This window comes from Triturus cristatus, chromosome 2_1 (assembly GCF_964204655.1).
Source record: "Triturus cristatus chromosome 2_1, aTriCri1.1, whole genome shotgun sequence".
Taxonomy (NCBI): domain Eukaryota; kingdom Metazoa; phylum Chordata; class Amphibia; order Caudata; family Salamandridae; genus Triturus; species Triturus cristatus.
Genome location: NC_140581.1, coordinates 1,406,079 through 1,418,976, shown reverse-complemented (window position 1 = coordinate 1,418,976; position 12,898 = coordinate 1,406,079).

Below are 12,898 nucleotides of genomic sequence, written 5' to 3'. Positions count from 1 at the left end.
TGGTTTCTCTCTTAGAAAGAATAGACCCCGAGGCATACTCCTATGTTGACGATATCTACCTCACGGATGACGAGCTGTTGCCGCATCTGTCTCGAGTCGACAATATTGTAGTGAGTTTTGCTGACTATGGCTACAAATTCAATTTTGCGAAGTCTCACATCGCGGAATATACAGTGTTGTTTTTGGGCTACGAGCTCAATAATGAAGGTAAGGGGTTAGCTCCCCACTTTCTGGAGAAATGCGCATGCTTGAGTGCGCCAACGACACTAAAGAAATTACAATCTCTGCTGGGCTTTCTAAATTTCGGCCGTACGTACATTCCTGATTATGCCCAGCGTATCAAGCCGCTTTACGCCTTGGTACAACCCACATTTTCGAAGTCTAGCTGGCAGCTGGAACATTCTAAAATTTTACAGTCTTTACAGGCTGACCTTCTTGCTTCACAATATTTGCTGACACGTGATAACCGCACCAACCTGGTAATAAGAATAGTGCCAGGCGCCGTGGGTTTCACGTATTTGACGTTTAATGAGGGCGATACAGTCCCCATTGCGTACAAATCCCACTTGTACACCTCTGCTGAATTACGTTTTTCCGCGGTCGAAAAAGTTCTGACTGCTGTACAGATGGCGATCCTTAAAGAACGCGCACTGTCACATGGGAAACAGATTCTGGTTGTAACACCCTATCCCGCCTTAGAAGCGGTGACAAAGGCAAGTGTACCAAATTCTAAAGCTTTGCATCCTCGGTGGATACAATGGGCCACGACACTGACGTCACCAGACGTCACCTACATCTTTGATGCCTCATTACAGACTCAAGAGTTCTTGCAGTATGAATTCGTTCATCCGGCTCCTCTGTCTTTGCGCCCGCTCGAAGAATACCATTGTGTCATATACACTGACGGGTCTGCGCAGCCCGCAATTGGATCAAAGCACGCCTACTCAGCGGCTTGCGCAATTGTCGTAGGTACTTTTGTAAATGGTGAATTCCAATCTGATGCAGTGCATACGCAGTCATTGGGCGATTGTACCGCGCAATTGGCGGAGCTTCGGGCTCTAGTGCTTGCACTGGAGTTTGCTGATCCCCGAGTCACTACTCTAATTGTGAGTGATTCTTTCTACTGTGTCCAGTCCTATAATGACAATTTACACTTCTGGTCTCAGAATGATTATCGAGACACAAAAGGTGGCACAATTAAGCATAAAACGCTTTGGGTTCGAGTGGCAGACTTTAAAGAACGTCTCCCACTCGTGAATGTAATTCACACTCTTGGTCACCAACGACTTGGTGTCCATGCTGTCGGCAACAGCTTGGCTGACGAGGCAGCAAAAACAGCAGTGGCTACATACTTAGTGGCAGCAGTAACCAGATCAAAGAGTAAGATTGATGATGACATCTTGGCAGCTATTGCTGCTACAGAAAAGGGAGGCGTTTACCCGAAGGGTTTTCCTTCTCGTTACATTTACCATTTAAGTCCTGATAATGTCCCATGAGTGAGGATTAACGACGTTGGTGACAGAATTATTCCCAACGCGGACTGCAGACCCGCACTGATTCTGGCTGCTCATGAGGGGTTGGCGTCAGCCCACGCCGGAGTGTCAGCCACTATATCTCTGCTACAACAACGTTACTGGTGGTTTGGTTTATATAAACAAGCGCGCGCTTATGTTCTTGATTGTGACATTTGCCAACAGATTAAACCTTCTACTGTTGCGCGCCCATCACAAACGCAGTTGTACATATCCAATAAACCATTTGGTTGTGTTTATTTGGATCACTGCGGTCCTTTTTCTTCAGATACTGCGTACAAGTACATCTTGGTTGCAGTGGATTCGTGCACACGTTTTCTGTGGGTATGGCCACAAAGGAGTGCTGACTCGCGGACTGTCATCAGAGATTTGCGTGTCTTTGTGGGAACTTTTGCGTGTGGTACCTTCCATTCTGATCAGGGCCCTGCGTTCGCCTCTAAGGCTTACAAGGAGGCTATGAGAAATTTGGGGGTCCTAGTCAAATTTTCGTCCCCCTACCGACCTGAGGGTAATAGTGTGGTGGAGCGAATGAACCGTGACTTAAAGCAATCATTGACAGCCCGTGTTTTAGGCACAGGCCGGAACTGGCTAGCCCATTTGTATAACGTTCAACGTGCACTTAATAATCTCCCTAGAAGGTCTCTGGGTGGGCGGACCCCGTACATGATGCTCTTCGGAATCAGAATGTTTGTACCGGACCTTGATGGTCTAGACATGGCGGCGTCGACCGCACCCTTTGACGTAGATGATCACTGTGCTGTTTTACAGACTCTACAAGAAGCCAGAGACACTCTATCGAAGGAACACTTGCCCTCCACATCTGAAGTTGAAGTTCAGGTTCCGGTAGTCGGCTGGCTACCCCGAGTTGGAGATCTGGTCCGTGAGAAGGTGGAGAACAAGAAGGAGTTCGGCCCCTCTTATCGTGCACCAGTTCCAGTGCTTGGAGTGCAGGGAACAAGAACAGTCATTTTACCTCCACTTCCTGGTCGCAAAGAAAACAGGTACATCTCTATTGACAATGTCAAACTTCAGCGAGTGGCCGATACTTCTTAGCATGACTCCAGCAGTTTCATGCCAGACGATGCAAAGAAATTCAATGTTGACTCTTGCTTCTAACACCTTGCCTGATGTTGCCATCGAGATGCAATCGGTTACTGATCCCTTATTGATACCATCGGCTGGTGGTTTGCCCGAAGAGACTGAGTATGCTTATCCTACACGTGGTCCCTCGCCTGTTTTGCAATCTACGGCGCTTGGACAGTCCCGCTTCTCCTTTGACACTAACTCGTTGCCCTTAAGCCCCCCATCGAACATTGCTGTTTTTTTCAGCTGGTTTAAGAGACATTTTTTGATTGCCCCTTGGACATACATTTGGCTGTTGCTTTTCAGTATTTTTTTGTTTATGTCCATTGGATTCGTGATAGTTTTTTTCCGTCTTGTGGATGGCCACTATCTGAGTGAAAGATCGACAATTAGACTTATCAATGGAACTTTGGCCCCCCACTCCTCGTCCCACGTCATGAAGAGGGACCAGACTTTTGTGAATATTACTGCCTGGCCCGTCTTGGATGGAATCGCATGGGATGCTGTTAAATTCCAAATTCATGGGCCTACAGAGGTCATTAATGTACCTAATGTATTTCGTGTTTCTATGGGTGATGTGGTTAGGCAGAACATACGTTCTGATGATTGGGATGTACACGCCATTGAGTCACTGTTTTCTGATTTGAAATATTATGCCGCTTTTGATGCTGAAGATTTATACGAAAATGCGGCTAATTATGCGGAACAGTATTGTTTTCAACATTATGGCAATCATTTCCTGCATAAAGCAAATACATTTAGAAATTTTGTAAATTTTACCCAATGGGAACACTGTCCTACTCCCGAATTCGGAAGTTCACAAACACTAGTTAACAAGTATTCATATTTTACCGATTTCAGTGTTTCCAACCCGGCAGCGTTTTATTTTAAGCTGCTGCCTGAGTCTGCCGCAAAGGTTAGACTGACACACACAAAGTTACTTTATTCCAAGTCCTTTATGGACGAGTTGTCAATCAAAGGTTATGATGTATGGAAGGCTACTATTGATCTAAAGTCGGTTTGGGGTTCCAAGCCGTGGCAGGTACAGGGTACAGAGGCTTTACATCGTGCCTGTCTTATACCAAATCATATTTTATTTTTGAATTCATCCATCTTCCAAACCACCTGTTTTGGATTGGCTACTTCTAAACAATTAAAATCACCTTCTGTGCCGGATCTGGGCGCTTATCCCAATTGGGGTAACCACACAGATCTGTCCCTTGCTGCTTTGCACTCCTTAGTTTCAAATACATCTTTCAATATTTCGAAAGTTAATAGTGAGGGTTGGTTAATTTGGCAAAGCAGTTCAGATATCTGTCAACGACGTTTTCTGGGACTGAAACCGGGGTATACTCAGGAACGTGTAGACCCTCGGTTTGAGTCGTCACATACTGTAACTACATACTCTGTGGGCAAGTTATGTCAATCTTGGCTGCGACATTCCACTTTGGCGTCTGTCAAAGTTCATTTATCACAATTACATGACAAAATAGATTTGAATGATTTTGTTAAGGGTCCTGTGGGTGGCAGAACCAAGAGGTGGGCGTATGCTATTTACAACGAAGTCTGGAAGTTGTCACAGATTGAGGCGGCTTCCAGATTGAGGGCTATTGACCAAGCCAACATGGAAAAGGTTTTAGCCGTTATAGATAACAGCATTAGCACTCTCTCTTCTAGGATTTATACATTAGATAATATTGTTTCATCAGTAGTTGATATTGTGCATGATGATATGTCTGTGTTATATCATGGTCAAAACCAGTTGCGTTCTGTTATGCAGTTTGCTTGGACATTGCAGACTTTAAAGGCAGGGAGAGTCCCTTGGGACTATCTTAACACTACATCGTTATTCCTTCCCTTTAACCTTACTGACAAGCAGCGATTTATGTCCATGAAGGATGCTACATATTCATTGTTACATATTGAAAAATTAGAACCATTGCCTTTTTCTGTAGCGGAGATCAATTCGGCTACGTGGTTAGTCCACGGATTGATAACTCTCCCTTTTGCGCTTTTTAAGTTTACGTCTTGTATGAAACATTATGCTTTGGGTAGATATGAACCGCTGGGCGCCGCTTTCATACATGAGGTTTGGTCCCTCCCCTTTACGTATAGATGTACTAGGGACGGGACTGAGGTTTATTTGAAGGGCGAGGAATGTACCACGTCACCTGACCATTCCTTGGTATGTAGGCACATTCAATTACACGGCGCATGCAATGTACAAGCACCGAATTTAGCATGCATCCTACGGGGTGTCCCAGTGCCTGTGATTACGCCTTCTTTCACACTGCTTGCTAACGGTAGTTATTTGATTTTGAATAGTGAAGCTTGCTGTGGGATGTTAGTGGGAATCCCGTATATTGTAACTGTCTCGCAGAAAGTGGTCTGCTGCAATAATGTTCTCTTTCCACCCCCGCTTGGGCGGCTGGATGCTTCCATCTGGCCTTCGATTCCAACCTTGAAAGCAGAGTTCAACAAGTTGAGCAGAATAAGAGCCTTATTGTCCCAAAAAGAGGTGTCTTTGACTTCCTCTCGTGAAACATTCGACCTTCACGTTGCTAATACGCGCACAGAGGTACAGGCGCTTCTGAATACTGACCTCCCCCTGCATTTCGGCTCTTTGATCCAAACTATTTTCAATGCCTCGTCCACGACCGGCCTGGCTCATTTTTTTAAACTTGTGGGCTCGGGTCTCGTGACCTCTTTCCAAACTATTTTTGGTGTGGTTCCGGGCTTTTTTCATTCCCTTTTCTCGAGCATCTTTGGAGGTGTTCCGCTGCTTCTGGCACTAGTGGCGGGCGTGCTGCTTTTCCTTTTCATACTACGGAATGGCTGCTCCTTCTGTGCCGCACGTGCACCTGTCCCGCCTGCATCTTCTTCGGGATAGGATGCTTGACTTTTATGGAACTCTGCCATTGGCGACCTTAAGCCTGGCATATGGATTATCTTTCCGGTATTGCTACTTCACCTGCGTGCAGCCTGTGCTTCACTGCCTGGATTGTCCCTTTGAATGGCCTTTGGATTTGTGCTTGACCAGCCTGGTGGCTCCGGTGCCGGATTTCGATCGACTAATGAGGCCCTTAGTGTCTCACGAGTTGACCTGTTCTGGTGTCCGGATAATGGCTTGTGGAGCAGCACATGGGATCCTGGGTAATTGGGACATCTCTACAGCTGCCTACAACTTCTTGGCTATGAGCTATTTGGAGGAACATTCCGGGTGCCCTCCGATCGTGCTGGAAGCTCCACTGATTGAAGAACACGTGTGTTCCTTTTCGTTGATGGATTGGATGGCTGAGACTTTCGCTGGCCCTGCAAATGATTTTTTGTTGGAAGCGGTTGCCACATATGCTGCCTATACATTCATGGATTGACTGAACTATCGTCCTTGGCGCCTGTCGCTCCTGGACGGCACCCTGCAGCGGCATTTATTTTTTTTTTTTTTGCTTTCTCCCTGATGGTTGTTTTGAGTTTTTTTTAATTGATTACATTTTTTTTCCGGATACCACAGTTTCCCCTTTTGCTTTTCAATTTTTTTTCCGTTTCAGACTTTAACTCATTCTGAACCTTTGGATTGGTTACGCCTTGTTCTGCTCTGACGAAACTGAACTCTGCGTTCTCTCTTTTCTTGCCTACTAAATAGTGCTTCGATCAAGGGGGCGTGTCGTGAGTTCTCTCTGAATACGTACAGGCATTGTTAAGTTAGCATAACCACGTTAGATGTTAGAAAGCCATCTTTTTGCTTTTGCACACGGCACTGCGTTTACATGTTATTTCTTAAAACAAACTGCTGACTCGAGACTTGCTTCACACAAGAGCAATCTGTTGTTACCATCCCAAGCTCTGCGCAGCGACCTTGGTCTGTACATGGTGTGACAAACAGTCTGGGTTATTACACAATGCATGTTTTTCACTCTAGGTTGATCGGCCCACTATTTAGCCATAACACACGCGCAGCTGCAAATGCCTGAAAATTAGTGCTTTTAGTATCACAGACATCATGTTTATTATTCAGACCGAAGACGAGCCTTCCTGCGAGAAGACTCCTGATGCTCCTGTGATGTGATCTCACTAAGCTGATCTTTGAGGTATGGGGTCCCCTATTCAAGCCTAAGAGACCTTCTATTAGCATAATAATAATATTAGCTTCTTAGTAAAGGGAAGGTGGTAGTATCCACTGTCATTATAATATGATCACCCCTTTTATATTCTATGGTATTGTAACTATGTTGCTGGTTTTGATATTAATCATTTGTCTGCTTGTATTAGCCAAAGTACTGCATCTTAGGACACGTGGTCTATAAAAATAAACCCCTTTTATTTACAACGTGTCTCTGTTGATTATTGTTGTGGACTGATGTGAGAATAATATACGAACAGGTATTTCCGATTCCCACCATTCCTGAGTATGTACTGAGTCGCGTGTTCTGGGTTGTCTTTTCATTGGGACCGCCGAGCTAAATCTCGGATAACGAATGGGACACTTATGCTAGCCGGATACTGGGTTCTGGGTTCTGAGGTGAGTTTCTGGTACACCACAATTCACTGAGGTCCTGGGGTTCTTCGCATAGTTCTGTGTATCAGCAGAATCCCTGCAACACAACTTATTGTCAACTGTGATGGTGCATTCCGGAAAGTTAACAGTACTGTCCTTGTCTACTACCTGAAAAGTAAACTTAACATCATCTGGTACCTTTTCTGAATCGACTAAAGAGACTGTCATAGAATTATTATTACATACTCTGGCTATGTGTCCTTTCTTACCACAATTATGACATGTAGCACTCCTCGCCGGGCAAGCGGGACTATTAGCCAAATGTGCAGGATTACCACACCTGTAACATTTAAATTTGACACTTGAGGTGCTCAGATTTTTAAGTTTAACCTCCTTTTCTTTAGACTTCTCTTGCTTGACAATGGCATTAACTTCATGACATTTAGTTTTAGTATCATCCCCCACATTAATCTCTTTTATGCACTCAGCTGTGTGCTCAACACTTAATGCTATGTCCACTGCCTGTTTCAAATCCGGATTACCTGTTAACAATTTCTCTTGAATTTTATGGTTATTCGTACACCTGACCAACTGGTCTCTGATGAGGGAATCAGTTAACCCTTCAAACTCACACGTATTGGATAACCCCTTAAGAGCAGCAATGTATGATTTCACCTTTTCACTCTTGCCTTGAACCCTTGAGAAAAATGTATGTCTTTCCAATACCACATTTATAGCTTTCCCAAATTGTTTCTCCAACTTATTCATAGTAGCCAAATACACATTGAAATCTCCTTCACTACCTCCTTCATCCTCTGTATCAGGTCCTTCCAAATTATTATAAATTTTCCTACCCTCTATTCCTAGATTATGTAGCAAAATATGTTGTTTCCTGAAGTTAGAAAATTTTTCTCCTCCTATCGCAACTAGATATGACTCAAAAATGACCCTCCAATCTTTCCAACATATGGCTGGATCCCCTTCTTCATTGAGGAAAGACGGAGGTAACGCCATATTTAACGCAGCCATACTTGACTGGAAAACACACCACACGAAGTAGAAAAATGACTAAAATGAAACAAAGTAGAGTAGAAAAATTTGCCACCACTAATAAAGCGGAAGTAAAACACAAAATATAAATATTTGCAATATATAATGCGATAAATCAGCAATACAATGCAATACAAGGCAATTCGTGCAATAAGCATGAAGAAAAGTCATAGAATGCCAGAGAAATAAAGTCCCATGACAGGCTAACAAGCTGTGCCCATCAGCGTTGACGAAGATAAAACCAACTGTGCCTGTCAGCGTGTAGAGCAAAAACACACAAACACGTTGAAAGCAATTTGCTAAAAGACAGGCGAAAAGCTGTGCCCATCAGCGTTGAGAAAGTGTGGAAACTGAATAACAGAATATCAAATATTTCTCTTCAAAATAGATTCTGACTGGAATCCGCTGAAAGGAACAGCAAAACCACCGGGGGCGCTCACGTGATGAAATCTCCTCAGAACACGGAAGATCAGGAGAGTTGCGGAAGGCAGAACACTCCCAGTCACTCCTCGTAACGTTTCCACACCCTGAGACCCAGGAAATCAGCCTCGCTGAGGAGAACAGGAGAGCTTCGTAAGCCAGCTGAGGAGAGTTGCTGGATGCGTAGCCGCGTAAAGCGCCGGCAAACCAGGCGCGAATGCCACACTGACTGAACAACGGTGAAGCACCAACTCCACAAGCGATCACCAATACACACCCCCGGCATGCGTGAAGGACCAAACAGCAGCAGCACTGCTGAATCAAAAAGCCGTATGGTGGCAAGCAGTCTGAAGGGACGACACGCAGTACAGGGAAGGCTATAATTGCAAGTCTGACACACTCCTGCTACTTGACATCAGCTGGACAAGCAACCTAGGTGACAAGTTCCTGGAGTCGAACCTGACTCCTTGCCCTCACAACTGTCGGTACACGTTTGCCGCCATACAGCCGCTGTCAGCATAAGCTTCCAAACAGACGCACTCACTTGACTGGAACCGGACTGGAACCGGAGTACCGCTGACGGAGTCCTTGATCGGTGGTGAGAAAAATCCTTAAGGCAGGAGGCAAAGAGCGGATGGACGGAGAAATGCTTAAAGCTGGGGATGGTGATGCACTGCCCCCACGCAGCGTTCGTCGCCAGTGTTGTAAAATGAAGAAAGAACTCAAGTAAGAACAACGTTTATTACACATCACCAACTGGTCCACTCTATTCTCTGACAGCAAGTGCCTCTGGAGGCTGCAATAGAACGTTCGTAACCAGCCAGGGGAAAGTACCAACCGGGCAGTAAACGAGGGGGGGGGGGCAGAGCATACCCAGATTACAACACTTCCCTTCTTCTCACCTAAAGCACCCGAAATCGGTAGGCATTCGTCTATCGTGCCCCTGGTCACTGGCAAGTGTATTATGCTAATTTATTGTAATATTTGAAGTGTAACTTATGTGTTCTTGTCTCTAGCCTCAAAAAGAGACAAAGAGGTTGTGTTTAGGAATAAATACACATATTGTACATACATACCTGGTGCGGTCTCCTTTCATTTTGCCACTCAAGAGATTATAGGCTGGTAAAACAAGCTGCTTTACATTCCTTCAAAACATAGCCTGAAGGCTGCTCTCGATAACTACCACTAGGATAGCTTTCAATAAAGGTTGTCTTTAACCTATCATCAATAAGGGGTTGTTTGGATTGGTGCAAGGTGCCCACTATAACTAGTGGACAGCATATACCAGGCCAACTTCTCACATTGGTGTGCAACGAATAGGATTCCAGCTTGCTATTGTTTTACCAGATAATCTCAAGTGAGTGACTAACTGAAAACCACTAAAGTTACCTAAGGTACATATAATACAAGCTAAAACTACAGTAAGTTCTACTGAACTTAGAGTTGTGTGTCAAGGGCTTAGCACACCCTTTCTACAACTCAAGAGAGTTAAGTAGGCCACACTAGAGTAGGTAGTGAGTACACCATGCCTCACTAGTGATGTCTTCAAGGCCAGGAATCAGTGGGTCCCTGCCAGAAGCCAGTGGGCTTCTAGCCTCCAAGTATGACAAACTCCCATTCTTGGACTTGAGAGCATTGTGTAGTACTAGGAAGTTGAAGACAGGCAAAAGTGCAAACACCCAATGCCTCACAGAGGTACTCCTCCTAGATGATCTCAGAAAGACCTCAGGATCTGATGAGGTAGGTAGAGTGGGTGGGTCAGCAGATGAGAAAGGGCCCAGGGGTACAGACACCCCGACCTGACCTCTGGAGCTGGCCAGGAAGATGACAATGATCTTGAATTGGACAATGCAACTCCTCCTGTAGATGAGGAAGATGGCCATGATGGCCCTCTCTTTACTCCACCAGGAAGAGTTGGGAGTGTGCCTAGAAGGTCCAGATCTCCTTCTCAGGAGTCTAACCATTCTGACACCTCCATAGGGACCTCTGTTTCCTCTCATAGGAGGAAATCCTCTCATGAGAGAAAAGAGAGACTGCTTAAGTATGAGGAAGCTCAGCTTAGGATCAGAAGAGAGAAGATCAGTGCTTAATTTGTGCCGGGGCTTTCCGGTGCTTAGCACCGGCACTTATTTGTCAGGGCCGGGTCTACGCACGATATTAGCTGCTGCCTGCTCACTGACTTCACACGGGTCTCCCCAGTGGCAGCGAAGGGCTGACAAGTGTTCAGCCATTTGGGACACTGTACTCATGGGGATCAGGGTTGGATGGGGGTCCACCAGCCACATGCCTGACGCAGACACCCGCACACGGTTACTGGATGAAAGGCATTAGGGACATAGGAGAATGGAGCGTTTAGGTGTGGTTCGAGGGCCGGCACCGCAGCTCTGCCCATCTAAAATTCAATGGGTCATTGACCTGCCTGTCTTGCGCCTCCCCTGCCATGTTTCTTACACTTTGAGAGAGTAAAGAGGCGGAGGGCCCTGCGAAGGATGAACAGAAAACAGGTGCCGGGGTGAGCTTTGACGAAACACCTGCGGTCTTTTTGAAAGAGTGACAGAGGGCCGGGGTGGTGGACAATTTCATTAATTCAAGAATGTATATAGTGCCCCATGTGACCCAACACCTGCTTTGGAGCACTATAAAACAGAATAAGTCACCAAAGTTATTAGCACAATTCACAAGGTACAGACACTGACATCCAGCAGGAAGTGGATGCGTGGCACATAGGTGTGGGTAAAAAGGGGTTACTCACCCACCCAACACATCCCTAAACTTAGACTTGGATCTACTGTGTCACGTGTGCTGAGCTGACACCAACGCATGGGTGGGAAGGCATTGGCAAAGCAAAGACTATTTTCATTCCTGGACAATGACTTAAATAGACCCACCTCCCGCACAGGTGCAGAGTGGAAATGCTGTAGATTCTCCCCAGGTGGTCTGTACCGTACCAGGGTTAACCCTCAACCTCACCCCGTACGACAGATGAAGCTAACTCCCTGCTCCCTGCGCAGTCTGTGGGGGACACGGGACTTTCACCATGCTATCTTAACCTGAACCCGCTATTTTTCCGGGGAGAGGATGACAAGGGTGTGCAGTGAATGGCTCATGTCTAAAGTATCCCAAGGTGCATCGCAAACTTTCACATAAATGCCACGCTCAGATATTCACCCTTGGAGTGTGTGTTTTACTTCCTTAGCCCAGCTGTCATTGTGTACACGGTGTGTTCAACCGTGAGCGTGTTACTTTGTGTGTGCATTAAGATGCGCATTTATTTCGAGGTCTAATTGTGATGTACCATTGCATATGTAGGTTTCTAATAAAGCATTTCAATAACACCCAAAGTGCGCGTTTGTGTGCACATAGCCCATGTGTTTGTGAGTGTGTATATTGTGTACATGAGTACGTGTGCTTTCCTGTAGCTGTGTGTTTATCTTTTTGTGCGCACGTGAGTCCGTGTTTATATTGATTTGTGCGTGTGTTTCTCCATATCTGTATATCTCCATTCATGTGCCCGAGAATGCTCACCAAGGCTCGCATGACTCCCTGCACCTCTGCTTGTATGTATCCTTGCGTGTGCATCTTTGTGCCTGTTGATTAATATTTGAGCTTTTGTACGTGACTGTTCTTAAAATATTTTAAGTTGTACGCCGCAGACGCCCGCCCTATTATGAGCCACACATACTGCCAGAAACCGGCGCATGAGTCCCTACCTCAGCTTACCGGTCACTCCAATGAATCACAAAAATGCTACCAATGACTGCTTGCAAACTATGTTATTAGCCAGGCCCCGTCTCTCCTTGGCAAATCCTCAAGTGTGGGTCCCGACTTGGACCGATGATCACTGTTTTCGCCCGTGGCCCGCCCCAGCATACTGCGCAGCCTCAGCACTAATTGGGCGCCGAAAACAGAAGAAGCAAGCAGAGTGTTGCGCAGCAGGCCTCAGGTAAATTAAAACTAAAAGGCAGTCTTAGTCTGACTGACTGACTGACTGACTGAAACATTTATAAAGCGCACTTATGCCGTGGCGTCTTGGCGCTTAGTAATGTGTAGCCAGCGGTTCTGGTGCCTCGTCTCACTACGTTCGGTTCAGTCTGCTAATATGGGGCAGTCCGGTCCTTGCTGCAGTCTGGCAGAAGCCATGATGGTAAGATGGTTGCCAGGGGCAGTAACTCTTTCTGCAACATGTATGGAATAACCTTTTTTTTAATATAGCACTTAGAGACTTAGTCGTGGGACTTCATTGTACTTTAAAGGCTGACTCGGTGGTGATCAGTTTATTGACTTAAAAATTAGGCGCAGAATGAAAGAATCTTTTGTT